This window comes from Nilaparvata lugens, chromosome 12, assembly GCF_014356525.2.
Source record: "Nilaparvata lugens isolate BPH chromosome 12, ASM1435652v1, whole genome shotgun sequence".
In the NCBI taxonomy this organism is placed as follows: Eukaryota; Metazoa; Arthropoda; class Insecta; order Hemiptera; family Delphacidae; genus Nilaparvata; species Nilaparvata lugens.
In genome coordinates this window covers 23,605,495-23,624,364 of record NC_052515.1, presented here as the reverse complement: position 1 = coordinate 23,624,364, position 18,870 = coordinate 23,605,495, and positions in this window count along the sequence as shown.

The window sequence follows — 18,870 nt, the reverse complement described above, 5'->3', positions numbered from 1 at the left end:
AATTTTATTTGCGTTTATTTCTTGATTTAATTGAGTCAGAGTGGATTTTTGAATTAGTAGAGTTCCGTTTAAAGCTTTACAGGTTTCTGTATTTGATTGATGCTACCTTGCAGTTGGTTCATTTTTGTGGACATATTAATCTGTTTATTTTGTATTTCTTTAATACTGTTAATATTTTTGTCAACTGTAGTTGTTAAGGTTGATTGGCAACGGTAATTTGTTTGTGGATTTCTTGGTGGCAATCGGCCTTAATGTTATTTGTTATATCCTGAATGGGTGTAGTGATTTGTATGGTTAGGTTATCTATCCTTTCATTGAGTTCACATGTAACCGTATCCAACCTTTCCGATAATCCTGCCGTAACTTTATCCTGACTTTCTTTTTGTAGGGTTATCATTGCTTTTAATTCTTCCCTATGATTCTCTACTTTAGTTTCAATATTATCCAACCGTTGTTCTACTGATTTTATAGCGCCTGCGGTCTCTTTCATGCCCTGTTCCACTGTTTGTTTATTTTCCTCTTTTACTGTAGCAATCTCTTTTTTAATCTCCTGCATCATATTATCCATTGTTTTTTGTAACATAATATTGAAAGTACTGCTAGTTTGTTCCATTATTACCTTTTGAAGCGGATCTAACTCTGTGATTGAAAATATACTTTGTTTGCTCAGGTGTGACTCGGCCTCCGGCGATGCGGGTTCTGCAGGCTGCTCCTCGCCCCCTTCAAAGTTGATCTCTACTATCCGTTGATTCAATGGTGTGTCAGCGGCGTCGATTCGAGTGGATGATAGAGGTTGCAGACCTGGTGGATCGAAGACTATCGACCCGACGCTTCCTGGTTCCCTTTCTCGTGGCGTATTGGCATCTACCGTGGTGGGGTTTGATGTGCTTGGAGTCGACAAAGTGGGATCTGTGCAACCGCCGTACATATATGAAACTTCAGAGTTTGCGGGAGTGTGATTCATTATGTCAAATATGATAAATGCTAATTAAACAGTGATAAAAATGATAAGCGAAAATGCTTAAAAAAGAGACACAAACCGGGACTTACAGTGAAACAGTGATGTGTAAAGTGTTTGGATACTCATACAACAAGGTATTTATACTTAAGTTTTTTATAATGCTCTAGCGCCCCCAATGTTTTGTTTTAATTTATTCTTGGCTAGTTTACAGGCTGTGACTTATTTTCCAACCGGCTTAAACACATAATATATTTTTGACTAGAAAGTAATAGCAGTTTAGGCTTATAAAATATAATCTCTCTCTATAAACATGTATTTTTTTTTTTACAGTACTAATAATATAAAATTTTCTTTAAAACATATAATTTCTCTTTATTTAAAGCTATTGATTCCCCAAAAAGTAATACAAATTTCCTTCGCCAGTTTTCCTCAAAACTCGTATAAGTTATCTATAATTTTCAATATGGTTATTGACTTAATTTCAAATAATTATTCAATGAGCTTGGCTCTCATCATCAGTCCCACGTTGGTACGGCATGTCTTTATGTCACGTTATTCTTTATATTTAAATAACGATTAGCCTCCTGCTTGGCATCAGTCGGTAAAGCATGAGATTTGATATAATTAGGTCGTGGTTTTCTAATAGTATTCAGTCTTAAAAAATCTTGATAGGCCTAGATATGGCTTCTCCTATAACTCTTGTAATTCAATAAATAATAAATATATATAAATATGATACTTATACTATAGTGTTGAGGAATAAAAATAAATTGCACACCATGAACGTTTCATACATATATTAAACAAATAATGCAAAAAATAAATCGAGGCAAAAAATATATAAAGAGCGATAAAAAATATAATATAAAAATAGAACAATAATTGAAATCAATAAAATATCACAGGCTAACTTTATATTCTAGATTTATGGCACGAATCATTACCATGTGCCTTTATCTTAAAATCATATGCATTCTTTTGCATGTAGTTGCGATATGCGCTTGCTAATACTTGTCGACTTGGACAATTCAATTAAAAATGTGTGCTTTAAGATCAGCTTGATACATTAGCCACTAATAATCCAAATATATATATTAAAATCTCTAGTACTTAGTAGATTTCTTTGTATCGAATATATATTTTTATCTCAGGGTGCAAGATTCGGCACCTGACGGAATAGGTAGAGCCATTCATCTAGTGAATTAGAGCTATAATAAATTATCGCAAATTGTATTGCAAAAAATTAAATATCAATGCATATGTTTTAATAGCCTAGATTTTGTACTCTTTGATTTAATAGAAATTTCTGAAATATTGATCTATATTTTTCTTTCAATAAATACCTTTAATACTAATTTTACTTGCGCAAGTATTACTCTTATTAATTTCTTAATTTATAATAAAAACCCTTTCGGCGAGCTAGCTTTGATCATCAGATTAATTCGAAGCACTAGGGCGCCCATCACTAATTCAAATTTATCACTCACGTGTCGAAAATCTTCTTGTAAGCCGCCGATGTCGATCCAACTCCATGTGGTCCGGGAATATGGTAGCCGGAATCGTCTCCTCCAAGGGGTTATAAATTTAATTAAAAATGAAAATGACTTCTGCTTCACAATAGCATCACGAAGTCTTTTAAGAAATTTAATAATTTACTTTAACTTTAACTTTTACAAAATCATTAGTAAGGTACTACGCTCTAAAATATTTGGGGTCCTCTTATGGTGGCATTTGGCTGGCGAGTGCTGGTTCTCCTTTCTCAAGTTTTACAGATCCTATTTCCGACTTTCAAATTAGCATAAAATTTAAATATCTTAGTCCTCCGCCATTTAGGTTCAAATAGATCTTACAAAAAATACCAAAATATTGCTTAGATTGTATGATTAATAATTTCTTTGCTTTCGAGCCATATCGATAACATAGACTATACAACAATTCAACATAGATTCCGAACATTTATAGAAATATATATAAATATTTTTGAATTGGCCTACAATTGCCGCCTATTAACTGCCGTTTTACTATTGGTGCATGCAAATTTTATTCGGTATTCATGCGCCTGGTACCTCTTATTTCCTGAATACATTAAATTATTTTTATTTGGTTTTTTATTTATGCTCTTACATGCTAGCTAATATTCTATACATTAATATTAATTCCATGCTACTTAATAATTAGCCACGTGATCAGGTGTTTTTTCACATTGCACACCATCTGATTGCAATAAAGCTCTGCCAAGGGGTTTTGGTCAGATTCTACGTTTCTCGGTTTGATCGATCTCTAGGTCACCGATCCGTGAATACATGTACATAACCTCAATCTTCAAATATTTATATAATAATCTATTTATGAGCAATAAAATTCCTTCAAATCCTTTTTAGGTTTTTGTACCATTTAGCCAGAACAAGCTGATGCTATCTAATCTTAGTTATTATCTATTTGGCGATATTAGCCAGTTACTTTATTTTCAGACCTATTACTGTTTCTGTTAGGGCTTTTTATCTACCCAGATTTAATACTTTACAAGCTTCATTAGCATTAGTAGTAAAAAAGAACGTTTGCTCATCGGCAGTTGTATGTAGAGTTAAGTCGAGTCAAAATATGTTTATTTCTAATCTTTCCAAGATCTTAAAAGTTACATTTAAGATTGAGAAGACGTTCTCTGTCAAGAGAAACAAACGTTTCATCTGATAAGTGAAACAAGATGACATGGTTTTTTGTGTTATTATATTTCACTATCCAATAAGTAATTTCAGTAGTAGTAATTTATTTGATTGTGTATGAAGTTTTCAAATGAGTATTCAGTTTCAGTCATATAATGCTACCAATTGAGAATTAATTAGTCTAGCGGCTAGAAGAACCGATTTGAACTCTCATATCAGACAAGTGACAGTTTTTCAGTAATCTCGTTGGTAAGGTGACCACTGAAGATCAGCTCTGCCTCACGAATTTCAAAAACTTAGTTGAAAGTGAATTTTTATTTTACTCTACCCATAAATCAATACAAGAAATAAAGTCTGAAAATATAACTATACTTTCGAGAACAGCATAAATAGTGGTGAGTAGTATCATAGACTAACTAAACATAGGGGTTAGATCTGTGATAGTATTGAGAAATGGACATAATATATCCTGATTATTTGGACTATTTCTGTGACCAAATCGAATGTTTTGGACGATTTCCTGTACCCTCTGACCTTGTCCTTACTATTCTACTGCATTATCTTCTCCCAATAATTAGATTCTAATTCCAAAGTTACGTCAATAGAATGATTTTTTGTGCAGAGCCGAATATGAAGGGAAATCAACCGCTCTATACTACACACAGCAACATCATAAAATCATTAATGTTCACTGCAATTCTAAAAAAAGAGTTAACGAGAATTCCTGAAAAAATAATAAATTCACTGATATCATCTACCTATTGGTACACAAGCATCTTCGGATCTTAACAGTAGATATGTTGACACAAATACATATGATGCAACCTAAACAAGCCAATTTGTAAAATGCAGAAACCATCCTAACCTAGAAGAATCGTGTGTGTATTTTCTGTCGTAGCATACAGTACTTGTGTAAGACCGGCGGAATTTCAGACTGAACTTAGGCCTAAACAGTACTTGATGCCTCGTAAATAGAAAGTATCTGGTACTACTAAACGTTTATGAGTATAACTTGAGTTCGTGTACTAGTTATTATGCAAGTTAGAAGTTACCGGAGGCTTAGTTCGTGACTTGTGTGCTGTTCTAACGACGAATCTCATGTAAAAGTTAGTCTCGAGAATCGAGAATGAGAATAAGTTGAAGGTAATGTGAGTGATTGTTGGTAAAGGTGAGATATTATGCTAATGTCGAAAAGGTAACTTATTGCCTGTCGTTGAGATGTTGTAAGCAGTAAGGTTGACAGGTGGATCCAGGGTGATGGAACAGTAATTGAATTTCAACATTTTCAACATCCCTTATAACAGGCCTACATCGTAATGATAATTTGTAAGGAGTTATAGCATGATATAATAATTATTATTAATATTTATAATCAAGATGATATGAGTAAGGTTGATTTGCAGTATGGTTTATTATTTAATTATGATCCGAATAAATCATCAGCCTTGTTTGAGAAATACATACATTCTTATTGAATTTTATTTGGTTGAACACATTTTGTAGTCTGCTTTTATTTATTAATTTATTTTACACATTTAACAATACACACATCAAATACATGATTAGAAGAGAACCAAAAGGCCCAGCCCAAAACTGTTCCCTTTCCGAAGTAGTAAGCCAATGTCTAAAAGGTAGGTTATGTTGCTTCACTTTGAACCAAATTCCTAGTCCAGAAATATACAAACCAAAATTTAGAATTCAATTAGATTGAAAACCGAAAAAAATAAAAATATTGCACCAAACTGTAATCCAAAATTCAAAAACATTGAATTATTTCGAAATTTAAAAACCAGAGAACAAAACTAAACTCACCTAAAAAATTTCAGGAAATAGAAATGTTTTATTGAATTTGTATTTAGTTGAACACATTTTTTAACCACTAGTATGATTTATTCATAAGCTGATGTGAAGATGAATGGATTTATCAATGCTTCATTTTATTAAAGTATGTGGAATAGTAGATTCTTATCACATATACTGTTAAAAGCAAATTCCTATAGTTTTGTTGGTGGGGTGGGGAGTCCCTTGCGGGAAGGTCCCACCTAGCCTAAATATTTAAACCGGCATCCGTCAATAGGCCTTATGACTGATATACTCTTCTTCATCTGGGACCGCCAGTTTAACGTCACAGAGCTTTTAAGTAGCCAATTATGTTTTGTTCCATCACGTGATGGAAGTTGATTGGAATTTCAACACTTTCTATAGCTTACTGAATACTCTATTTAACTTAGATAATATGGTGAGAGGCGTGAGACTCATTTCAATTGGCACATTAGTAGCGTTTTTGAGAAATTTGCATGACTGGATTATGTTAGAACTTTTAATGAAAAGCCAGTCGATTGAATATTGCAACACCTTTCAAGCCCATAAACGCTCTTGAAACGTATCAAACGTTCAAAAAAGTATATCCTTGAAGACCGTTACGAATTCTACCGAATTTCATCAAATGAATTTCCGCGTAAATGACTCCCGAATATGTTAGACAACTGTAGAACTGTATAATAACAATAATTGTTATGACTTTGTTGGATTCAATTTGGATGAGAAAATTGGAGATGCAAGTCTGTGAGGCTAAAAACGAGCAACTCTCACGATAGAGCAAGTCTAGACTCAATTGTGCACCTGCTCTATCATCTGAACTATACAAGGTGAATAAATTGATGTTTTTAGAAACACTTCCTCCTACTCCGCCTCTTCCTCCCCTGTCAACTCTTCTAACATCTTCCTTCTTGTTCTTACACCTCTTTCTCCCATTCCTCCTCCTTCCTCACCTTCCTCACACTTCTCCACCTCATCTTCCACTTCACCTCCCCCTTCTTCTTAATTTTCATTCGCTTCACCTTGTTCTCATCCTCCTCCTCCACCTCCTCCTTCTCCTCCTCCTCCTCCTCCTCCTCATCCTCCTCTCCCCACTCCTACAACTCCTCAATTACTCCTTTGTACTTTCTTCTTCTTCTTCTTCTTTTTCTTCCAGTAAACAAAAAACGGTTGAGTTCAAACTTCCGGTTAATTTCCTTCCCCAGTTTCTAAACTACATGATAATCACTCTATTTCTACACTATACATTGAATTTGATGTGATCTCCTCTTTCAATATGCTCAACCTACTTATTCTTCCTGCTACATCTTCATAGAATATTCCCCACATTTTATTCTGAATCTTCATCTTCTTACTGTCTTATTCTTAGATAATTCTTCTCAATTTTGTTCACGTTCTTACCCTCTTTATTCACCGAATGTATCCCTCATTCCCCTAGCATCTCCTCTCTGAATCCTTTCTAGCATATGTTCAACTATAGATCTTATCCTATATTCAGTCTATTTATTATTTTCTAGATTTTGCATTCCCAATTTACCTTGTTAATTTTCTCCAATTTCCCACTCCAATCGTCTTCTCTGTTGCTATTCTTCCTCTCCTTTATCTTTCCCCCATTACCATTTTTTCCCAACCTTTCCCATTTTTCATTTTCATACTCCTTTCCTTCTCTGAAAGTATCTGATGGAAATATCTCATTTTCCATTATTCCTCAACAATACCATGGTATTCTACTTACAACAACAAGAGGTTCTTGTACTTGCAAGTACCTCTAATACTAGTACTTTACATCTTCCTCCCCACTTCTTCATCATTCTCCCTCTCCTATTCATCATCCTCTTACTCCTCCCAAACTTCATTCCTATTTCCTTTTACTTCTTTAATCCAACTCCACCTTCTCATTCTTCTCATTAATGACTTTCCTCTTATCCTTATCCTTCCATTTTCTCTCTTCTGTCAATTACTTCTTCTCAAACGTAACTTTCCTCCATCTCCTAATTTCCTCATATTTCTCATCCTCTAAATACGAACACGGTCACTTCTTATTAGAGCATTATCACTGCAAATAGCAACTGTACATCATTTCTCATCTTCACAAAATTGACTTCTAGTTGCCAGCTAGCTAAGTGCTCTACTAGAGCCAATTTTTATTACGGGAATTCGCTATTATTCGAAAACAAACAAGATTATTCCCATTATTCCCACCTAAAATCAACATCAAGCCCATTGAACGCACTAATGACGTTTTTACTAGTTATTTCTAGCGAATACTGGGAAATTTCTCGGGTCTGAATAGATCAAATCTAATTTTACCGTTGTACTATATCTCTAATGAGTTGATGTATCATAAAATGATAAGCCAACTCTACTCTACATCAGTGAAAAATAATAGAGTAAACATAGTTAACTGAAACTATCAATTTGTTCGTATGAAGGTAATGATGATATGAAAATGAAAATGGCAAAGTTCTTTATCAAGCGGAGTTAGGATATAACAAGGTCTATAAATACAGGTCATGACACAATCCCGTGATGCATTGCAGAATCGCCATTTTGTGGGGTTATAGTTCACCAATTTTCAAATTTATTTTTAGATGTTATCATTGTAGATTGAACATAACATGTAATTGGAATTGTGAAAATAATTATTCCTACAGAATAATAGTATTTAGCAAAACACTAGAAACTGAATTGTTGATTTTTAGATTTAATTGAAATTTTAAACTCTTTTTGAAGTTGGCCTCGCATATTTCTGTCTTATCCTAATGCTTATGAATCATAATCCTTAGGTATACAAGAATAAGAACAATTTTTGATAATAAATAAATGAGTAATTGAAGCATTTATTATTGAAATTTCATTATTAAAAAATTGAAAACCTGAATTCACATATTATCTGAACTAGAATATTGTTTTTAAAATACATAATGCATGATTTTGTTACGAGAAAATTGAATTAGATTGGATTCTCAAATGTAACGCCATGAAATAGGCACAAAATGGCCGCTCCATGAGGAACACGGGTGTCTTGACCTGGTTTTTATAGACCTTGGGATATGATATAACGTACTTCAGAACTTCAAATATCGTATCCATAGTGCAAAGTCTAAAGATCTATGGTATTAGCAAAATATTTTCGATTAAAATGTAAGAGATTTGTGAGATAGACAATACGGTTTCTGATAATTTTTTGAGGATGAACAAATTTGAATTGCTTCAAAATGAAAGAAGCCAATACTGATGAAATATGAGTATTATCACTATATTTATACTGTAATATAAGATTGCCACTGAACATTAGACTACATTATGGATCTCATAATATTAATATTTGTTCCTTCAGGGTCGTATGTTTTATTTCAATCATCTTGACCTCTCGTCATCTTGCAGAATTATACTTAAACTATATTTATTTCATATCATCATGTTTGGCTGGAAGGGATACAAAAATAGACCTTCAAACAGTCACAAAAACTCCAAATAATGTCAGGAAAATTACAACTGTAAACGACTTTGACGAAATATGGCGGCATTTTACGTTATTATGAAGCCTCATTACTGTAATCTCAACTTGATGAATCCATTTGAAACCCAAGTTAATGAGCACAAACTTATACAAAAGTCAACCGCGTGTGTTGTAGCATGTCTGGTAATTTCAGAAGTTTGAAAACCTCTGCGGTTTTGATCTACCACAAGAAGCCTCTAGTTTGATTCAATCTAAGTTTCAAATGTCAGCATTGCTTGAATGGAAAGCATTAATGTTATCAACTAGGAATTCTGACAGTTTAAAGTGAATCTCACCTCAGTTTGAGATGATTGTAGACGTATCAATTGCATTTGACTTTTCAACGCGGTGGGTTTTTGACCTCAGATCTTTCAAAACAAGCTGGGTCAAATCAATTCTGTTTATTCCGTTCTTTCAGTCGTATCTTCTCGATTTCTTCCGTTTTTGACCTCTTCGATGTTTTTCTCCTCCGATGACACAACATGACGTGCCACAAGGTAATGGTCAGTGGGAGATGACGGGGAATAGGGCACGCGCCATACAGTTTCAAGTCAAGGTGGGTGGTTACTCAAGTAGCGGGACCCAAGTGGACTGTTCAAGGTTCACTTAGATGATGAGTGTCTTTTTTTCTAGTGTAGGATCAGTGACTACTGAGTTCTGTATACTTTCAACTCCGTGTATTCTGCTTGGATATTTGCTTATATTCTTTCGTTTCTCTTCCATTTAGGGCCATTTGCACAGTGAAAGTTTAAACTAAATTTTATTTTAAACTGGATTGAGTCTGTATAAAGTCTCGTTTGTTATAATGTTGTTCATTTTGAGTTTAAGCCACCAGCTGATTGAATTCAGTTTAAGCCAAAGACCTTAAAGATGCATAGACTCACATGCAGCGCTAGTATCGTACTTGGAATTGAAATTCGCCATTGAGGGGGCAACCCATAAGATTATAACATACCAATGCCACCAATGCCTTTGTGATCTATAGTATTACAAATAAATGATATATAATATCTCGTGCTAAAATACCCCAATGGTGGCCTTCAATTTCAAGTAAGAGCTATCATTGGGAAGGCATAGGCATTGTGGGTCTATATCTCTTTAAGGTCTTTGTTTTAAGCTTTGACTGTTCAAACGGTCTCTAGTATGACTAATTAAATGTGTAGTTTCTAGGTTTGTTTTGCATTGGAGGGTCAAGTAGTTCACATTAATTTAAAATAAATGGAATAAAAAGAAAGTGTGAGAAAGGGACATCTCCACCCTTTCATGCTCCTAAGCAAAAATTAAGGAGGCGGTAGCAAAAATTAAAATTCCACTCTACACCAGGAAGAGAATGAGATCTTCCAATGAGTAAAAAAGTAAATTCGTATGGCTATGTTGGTAGGGAGTCCCTTGCGGGAAGGTCTCACCGCCTGAATATAATATATCATTTAAGCTGTCAATACAACGACTGTCATACTTCAGCCGGGACCGACAGTTTAACGTGAATTTCACCTCAGTTTGAGATGATTGTAGACGTATCAATTGCATTTGACTTTCGACGCGGTGGGTTTTTGACCTCAGATCTTTCAAAACAAGCTGGGTCAAATCAATTCTGTTTATTCCTTCTTTCAGTCGTATCTTCTCGATTTCTTCCGTTTTTGACCTCTTCGTTGTTTTTCTCTTCTGATGACACAACATGATGTGCCGCAAAGTAATGTCAGTGGGAGAATAAGGCGGGGAATAGGGCACGCGCCATACTGTTTCAAGTCAAGGTGGGTGGTTACTCAAGTAGCGGGACCCAAGTGGACTGTTCAAGGTTCACTTAGATGATGAGTGTCTTTTTTTCTAGTGTAGGATCAGTGACTACTGAGTTCTGTATACTTTTAACTCCGTGTATTCTGCTTGGATATTTGCTTATATTCTTTCGTTTCTCTTCCATTTAGGGCCATTTGCACAGTGAAAGTTTAAACTAAATTTTATTTTAAACTGGATTGAATCCGTATAAAGTCTCGTTTGTTATAATGTTGTTCATTTTGAGTTTAAGCCACCAGCTGATTGAATTCAGTTTAAGCCAAAGACCTTAAAGATGCATAGACTCACATGCAGCGCTAGTATCGTACTTGGAATTGAAATTCGCCATTGAGGGGGCAACCCATAAGATTATAACATACCAATGCCACCAATGCCTTTGTGATCTATAGTATTACAAATAAATGATATATAATATCTCGTGTGCTAAAATACCCCAATGGTGGCCTTCAATTTCAAGTAAGAGCTATCATTGGGAAGGCATAGGCATTGTGTTCTATATCTCTTTAAGGTCTTTGTTTTAATCTTTGACTGTTCAAACGGTCTTTAGTATGACTAATTAAATGTGTAGTCTCTAGGTTTGTATTACGTTGGAGGATCAAGTAGTTCTCTTTTATTAAAATTAAAGTAAAAAAGTGGATATTTGTTTATCTTATTTCTCTTCTATTCAGTACGACTTATTCAATTTGCAGTTTTTACGTTTGTATTGCATTGGAGGTTCGAGTAGTTCACATTAATTTCAAAATAAATAGAATAAAACGAAAATGTCAGAAAGGGACGTCTGCAGCCCAGTTTCATGCTCCTAAACAAAAATTAAGGCAGTAGCTATATTCTACTCTACATCGGGAGGGGAATGAGATCTTCCAATAAGTGGGGATAACATATTAATTCCATAATTTCTCAATTGATTCAAGCTACTAAAATATTATAATTTCCGATTCATTGTAAAGACCTCTTGTGGAATGCCACGTCTAGAAGACGGTACTGGATGTTACAGTTCACTGGTGCTACAATTTTAATGTGTTTTTTTTCAGATACCAAGTTGCTGCTAGTACAATTTCTAAGTAACAACATACATCTCTATGTGACATTATGTCATCAAGTTTGAACACTTGTACCTCCATTTGACTTTACAATGCTATATCTATTCCGTTCTGAAAGTAGGTTCACGCAAAACCTATTTGATTCTTACAAAATACCCTCTTTTCATTCATATCATTATAGTCCACTCCAAACAAAAAACACGAATCGTAATTATTTATACAAATCGAAATTTGTTACTTTATTTGAACTAATTCTAAACAAAACATAAAATAAGATTGAAATTGCAGACTCATTATTGCTGATCCTTAAATGTGGAAAGGCTGGATTGTAGTTCGAACTAATCGAATGTAACGATTCTAGGCTACATGTAGATAGTCTACAAGGGTAGCCTATTCATTCCCTTCAAATGCTTATTTCGCCAAAGCACACATGAAAAGTACCACACATTAAAAATAAGTCTGTTTCGTTATGTATGCTACACACTATACCATTGTAATGTAGAGCTATATGAACGATCATCTCATATTCCTATATTTTGATTTTACTAATTTTTCAATTTCAGATGATGGTTTCTCGATCCATTCCGAGCTGCAATGTATTAACACACCTTTTTTCTATGTATTTCACACGACATGCAGCCAAATATTAAAGTAAATAATCAAATCCGTCTACTTACTGACTGTAGCACTTTCGACCATCTAGCGATCATTTTCGTTTCAATTTCCTATTTTTCCATTTCAAACGGAATATTTTCTATTGAGATATAAAATACTGTACATTTTTAATGTAGAGTTATGTGAACTTGACAAGGATCACATCACATTCCTATTTTTGATAACAGAGAACGGTACTGCCACAGATAATACAGTACATGTTCGTTTTCAAAGGTACTGTTCAGTTACAGCTATCAGCTGTCAAAGGATTCAACTCACCAACTGGTAACTATTGTCAGATTCATTCCAAACTATCAGCATTCGTTGAATGGGAAGCATAAGAGTTACCTATAAGGAATTCTGTCAGTTTGAAGTGGATCCTTTTGACTACGTAAATTGTATGCTGTAGTAAGATACACTGTCAGTATTTCATATATAAGTGGCATGAATGCTCCCCATTCTTCCAATGCTGACAGATGTACGTGAATCTCACAATACTGTAGCATCCCATTTACGTACAGTCAAACGGACGGCTACTCAACGAGGCATAACACGCATTATTATCTGGCCGAATCGTTTTTTGGCCAATTCAGCGGAAAATCTGAGGGCCGATTTTGACAGACATGCCGCTTTAGAGCGTCGTTATTTCTGCCGAATTGCGGAGCTACAGTGGGGTTCATTTTGAAGATGTCAGCGTTGATTTAATGGTTAGTATTGATGCTATCTACAAATAACGCTGACACATTAAAGTGAACCCCTTTGTAAAGATGGAATAAGTTTCACTTGAAAACTGTCAGTATTGTTTGAATGGGGAGCTTCGATGTTACTTATGAGGAAAGCTGACAGTTTGAGGTGAATCTCACAGAAGCTACCGTTCAATGTTAGAATATACCGATCAAAGCAGGAGGAAATTGTTGGAATAGCTGTGATGGTAAACGAAATAGTTTGCTTTGTGTATCAGGTTTGTATCATGAGAAGATATTGAACTAGCGATTTCCATAATCAATGAGACCTTTGAGATTATTCCTGTTCAACTACCCTTAACCCATTTGATGAGTTCTATTTTATAACAATTATTCATTAATTGAAGAATAATCAGAATATTGTAAATAACTTTATTCATGATATTGGGTTTATGAATGAATTTGAAAATTCACAATAACAGTCGTTTCTTAGTATTATGGTACGTGCGCCTGCACACAGAGAGAGGTCAGGCATTTCAAACTCCAGCGGTCTTGGAGGATATCATGAGAAGGTCCACTTCAGTGATCCACTATGACGTCATGAGAAGATCCAATTGATCCACTTCTCCATAATAATGAAAGAAACGGCATCAATGTCCGAAACATGTTGTGATTAAATAATTCATAAAGGTTACTGAGATTTTTATTTTCTTTCTATTTCAACCGTTCCCCCAACTCACACATTTTCAACGATGAGTTCTTCTTCTCCTCCTTTTTTTCTTCCTCTTCTCCTTCTTCTTTTCCGTTTTTGTCTTATCCTTTGTAAGCAAGATGTGCCTTCACCAAATATGTAAGGGTGGGAAAATGAAAAACAAGAAAGATCGTACAGGTTTTTGATATTAAAAACAAATCAATAAATTATTTATTACGAAATTAGAATTAGAATTTATTACGAAATAATGAATATTTCAGATGAATATTTATAAAATAAGATGAATATTTCAGGGGCTACTCGCTTTGCTGATCTGTGATCGTTCAGTTTATGATACTAATAAATAAAAAACAACAAAAATTACTATTTAGAATTATAGATCTGAAAAATTTAAAAAATATGTACAATTAACTATTATCTTACTTTACCTTGTAACGTTATTTTTGTGAATAACGGTTTGCCTGGCTTGGCTGCAGTCGGTAAAGCATGAGTAAAAAGTTGTATGACTCAGGTTGTGGTTCTTAAAGTGGTTGTAAAAGGTTGTGGTTGGAACCACAACCTGAGTCATACACTTTTTACTCATGCTTTACCGACTGCAGCCAAGCCAGGCAAACCGTTATTCACAAAAATAACGTTACAAGGTAAAGTAAGATAATAGTTAATTGTACATTTTTTTTAGCATACAACAGACAAAATTCTTATAGGCTCGCTCAGGAGCTCCCGCAGTTCACTGCTCTTGTACAATTTATATAAATCTCTGAAACGTATTATTTCCAAAGATTATCAATGCTGAATATCGCTGACTAGACCAACTTATTCGTTGAAGAATAAAGTCGGAAGGTAATTTTCTTAATATTTCAATACTGATAATTCGATAAATAAATATGAGATTTGTATGCATGGAAGTGGAGAAATAAATAAAGGATACACCATAAAAAATTTTATACATATATTGTACAATGAAATATTGACGACCAAATAAATATAGGGTAATTATATTTAAAAATACAGGGTGATTCATAATTATGGTAAAATATTCCAATACGTGATAGTTGAGGTAAAAATAAGAAAAAAAGTTCATATAAACATATATCCATAAACGCTTCATTAGCGAGCTATACAGAGTGAAAGATTTCGCCCGGAATTCAGTTCCTCTGGTGAAATACACCGATGCTGAATTGTTTGGGACTAGATTTTGTAAAACTTATGCTGGATTCATATGAAAAAATATCTGAAAAATTGAATAAAACTAGTCTGGTAGCTGTAGTGTGAGTAGTTTTTGAGAAAAAAGTTGAAATATGCAAAAAATCCAAGTGGAAAAACATAGACTTCTACGTTTGATGCCCAATAATTTTCTTTAATGACCAGTAAACAAATAATTCCTCGCAATAAAAATTGTAGAGAATTTAATTCTGAAAAGAATGATGTAAGCTGTGTAAACTAAATTTGAATAAAAGTTGGATAAAATGTATTCTTATGTAGTACATTAGACCACAAAAATTTGCTGTTTTATGAGGAGAGAACTAATAACCCATAGGTTGTAGCTGATTGCAAATAAAACATGGATTTTAATAACAGCTGTTCCAAAACAGCTGATTTATTATGTTTTAAATAAGAAAATGTTCAAAAGAAATCATCAGCTGGAAATTATTTTCAGAAATATTTTTGCTCACTGTTGAACAAAAAAAAAGAAAAACTGTAAGTTAGGCCTACTGTAACCGCGCTGTGTTTTTTGTTTAATCTATTAACCAGTTATTTGTAACCATTCCACTTTGCTTTTGTGTTAAGTGTTAACTTTTTAAAAAATGGCAGGTAATCTTAGACATTATTCATACTCCGAATTAGCTGACATGCATTTAATGTATGGAATGTGACACTACTGTAATAGAACTGTAGCAAGACGTTTGTATAAAGAGAACTTTCCTAACCGAGTATGTCCAAGTTCAAGGTTTTTTGCCACTATTCATCAACGTCTGTCTGAAACAGATTCTTTGATATCCAAAGAGCAAATTTATGCAGGCAGACCCCGATCCACTATGACTGTTGAGTTAGAAGAACAAGATCTTAATGAAATTTATGAACATCCAGAGAAGAGCACAAGAGAATTGTCAGTGCAGTTAAATGTCAATCATCTATCATTTGGAGGATAGTAAATAACAACAATTACATCCATACCACCTCCAGAAAGTTCATACTCTATTGCCACGAGACTGTATTCCCCGTGCTGGTATTTGCCGATGGTTTTTAGTAAAACTTGTTTACCCAACTTTTTAACAACCATTTTATTTACCGACGAGGCACACTTTACAAGAACAGCTATCGTTAACGTCTACAACCAACTATTTGGGCAGCTGAGAATCCTCACGCCATCAATCCTAATCTTCCACAACATCAGTTTTCAGTGAACATTTGGGCAGGAATCGTAGGAGATCATCTACTTCTGTTCGAGCTTCCTCCCAGGCTTAATGGTATGATCTACTAGTCTTTTGGTATAAGTTTAATGTCATTTAGATATGCTACTTTCATATGAAAAAAAAATTTTTTCATAAAAACCGAATATTTTATTCGCAATCAGCTACAACTTATGAGTTATTAGTTCTCTCCTCATAAAACAGCAAATTTTGTGGTGTAATGTACTACATAAGAATACATTTTTATCCAACTTTATTCAAATTTAGTTTACACAGCTTACATAATTCTTTCCATAATTAATTCTCTACAATTTTATCGCGAGGAATTATTTGTTTACTGGTCATTAAAGAAAATATTGGGCATCAAACGTAGAAGTCTGTGTTTTTCCACTTAGATTTTTTGCATTTTTCAACTTTTTTCTCAAAAACTACTCACACTACAGCTACCAGACTAGTTTTATTCAATTTTTCAGATATTTTTCATATGAATCCAGCATAAGTTTTTTAAAATCTAGTCCCCAAACAATTCAGCATCGGTGTATTTCACTAGAGGAACTGAATTCCGGGCGAAATCTTTCACTCTGTATAGCTCGCTAATGAAGCGTTTATGGATATATGTTTATATGAACTTTTTTTCCTATTTTTACCTCAACTATCACGTATTGAAATATTTTACCATAATTATGAATCACCCTGTATATAGAGCAACAAGCAAAAGTAATAAAAATAAGAACAAATATATCAATAATAAAATATCACAGATTGGCTCACTACTTTTTAGTTCTTTAGCACGAAACGTTACCATGTGCTTTTAATTCATTAAACGTATGCATTTATTCTATGATGCTCAGATATCGACTTGCTGCTGCTTGTCGATTTAAAAATCTCACTAAATATCTCCTTTCCAATCAAATCATTATTTTTATTATAATAATCATAAATCTCAAATATTATAATATGTATAGACTCAGTATATTTCTCTCAGGGCTTAAGGTTCGGCCTCTGGTGGAATCAGATAAATTAATTTATCCAGTGAACAAGAGCTACATTTATATCTTATAATTCGCTAATAAATTAATGATTGAGTGAGCATATGTACATTATAATATTAAATTCAAATACTCATTTAATATGTGTATCTTTAGATATATAAATTTGATACAACTATTATCCAATAAATATGTTTTTGTACCTTTTTAAGACTTGCGCAAGTTTTATAATAATTTCAATATTTTTATACCCTTTTCGACGAGCTAGCTTTTTTATGTTTTTGTTTCACTCGAAGCACTGAGGGCGCCCTAACTTTCGTCAATTTATCGACAATTTATCACTCACGCGCTGAATTTCATAAGATGTTGTTGGCGATCCGAATTTCCTGGAAGTCCTGGATTTTTGGTGGCCAAAGTCGTCCTCTCTAAGGGAATAAATAAATATCTAATGACTTACGCTTTAATACAGCATCACTAAGTCTTATAAAAAATCAATTAATGAATTTATATTTTAAGTCTTTCAAAAGTACAATTTAACAAAGGGACTTGTGCCCTATAAAATTTAGTGTTGTTCCATGGTGGCGTCTGGCAGGCAAGTAGGAAGTCCTACCCTTATTTTCTACAATCCTATTTCCGACTTGCAAATTTACATATATTTAAATATTTCACTACTACGCCATTAAAAGGATCAAATAGTCCGTGCCAATCTGCTAAATTATTACCTATATCTTAGGTATAATATTTTATAATTACTCGGACCATATCCGATACATAAACTGAGTAGTGATAATTTATAAATTCTTATCATTTATAAAAATATTATATATACATTTGAATTGGCTCTTTATTGCCGCCCATCGATTACTGTAATTGATTGGTTCATGCAAATTCACTAATGTATCCATGCGCCTATGACTATCCTACTTCCTTAATATTTTATTTATTTATTTTGGTGTATTTGTTCATGCTCATTACAGATAATAAATATTTTTAAATGTTATGAGTTGCTTTCCCCTCTATAACTAGTAGCCATGTGCTTTCCAAATCCTCTAGTTGAATACTATTTGTTTACAACAAATTTTTGCCAAGGTGTCTGGCTAGATTTCACATTATACGACTTGATCGATTATTAGGTCGCCGATCAGTAGGTATTTAAGCCTAACCTCAAAATTTCCAATAATTTATATAATATAATAAATAGCAAAAAAATTCTTTTCTATTCGGCTGTTCTAATTTTAGCCATGGTACCCGTTATTATCTAATCTTTCACTTGTTGCTATCGCACTAGGCGATAATAGAATAGCTGTTTTGCTCCAGACCTATAAAATTCTTTCAATTAGCGATTTTGCATGCTTATCGAATTTTTATACGTTACAACCTTAACAAGAGTCCCTTGCCTGCTCTTCAAGGTCCAGTTAAAACACACACGAATTTAAATAAAAAAATATATAAAAAAACTCTGCCAGTTGATTGAATCGAAAACACCAGCTTTCCCTACAAGATTCAAATACTGAAAATACAATTATGTAGGTTTAAACTGCCCGGACTGCGACAGCCTATAATTGAATTCTCAAGACAGAATCCTTCAGGTAACCAATGTTTTAACTCAACAACTCACTTCCCAAACGGTTCAAATAATACGGGCC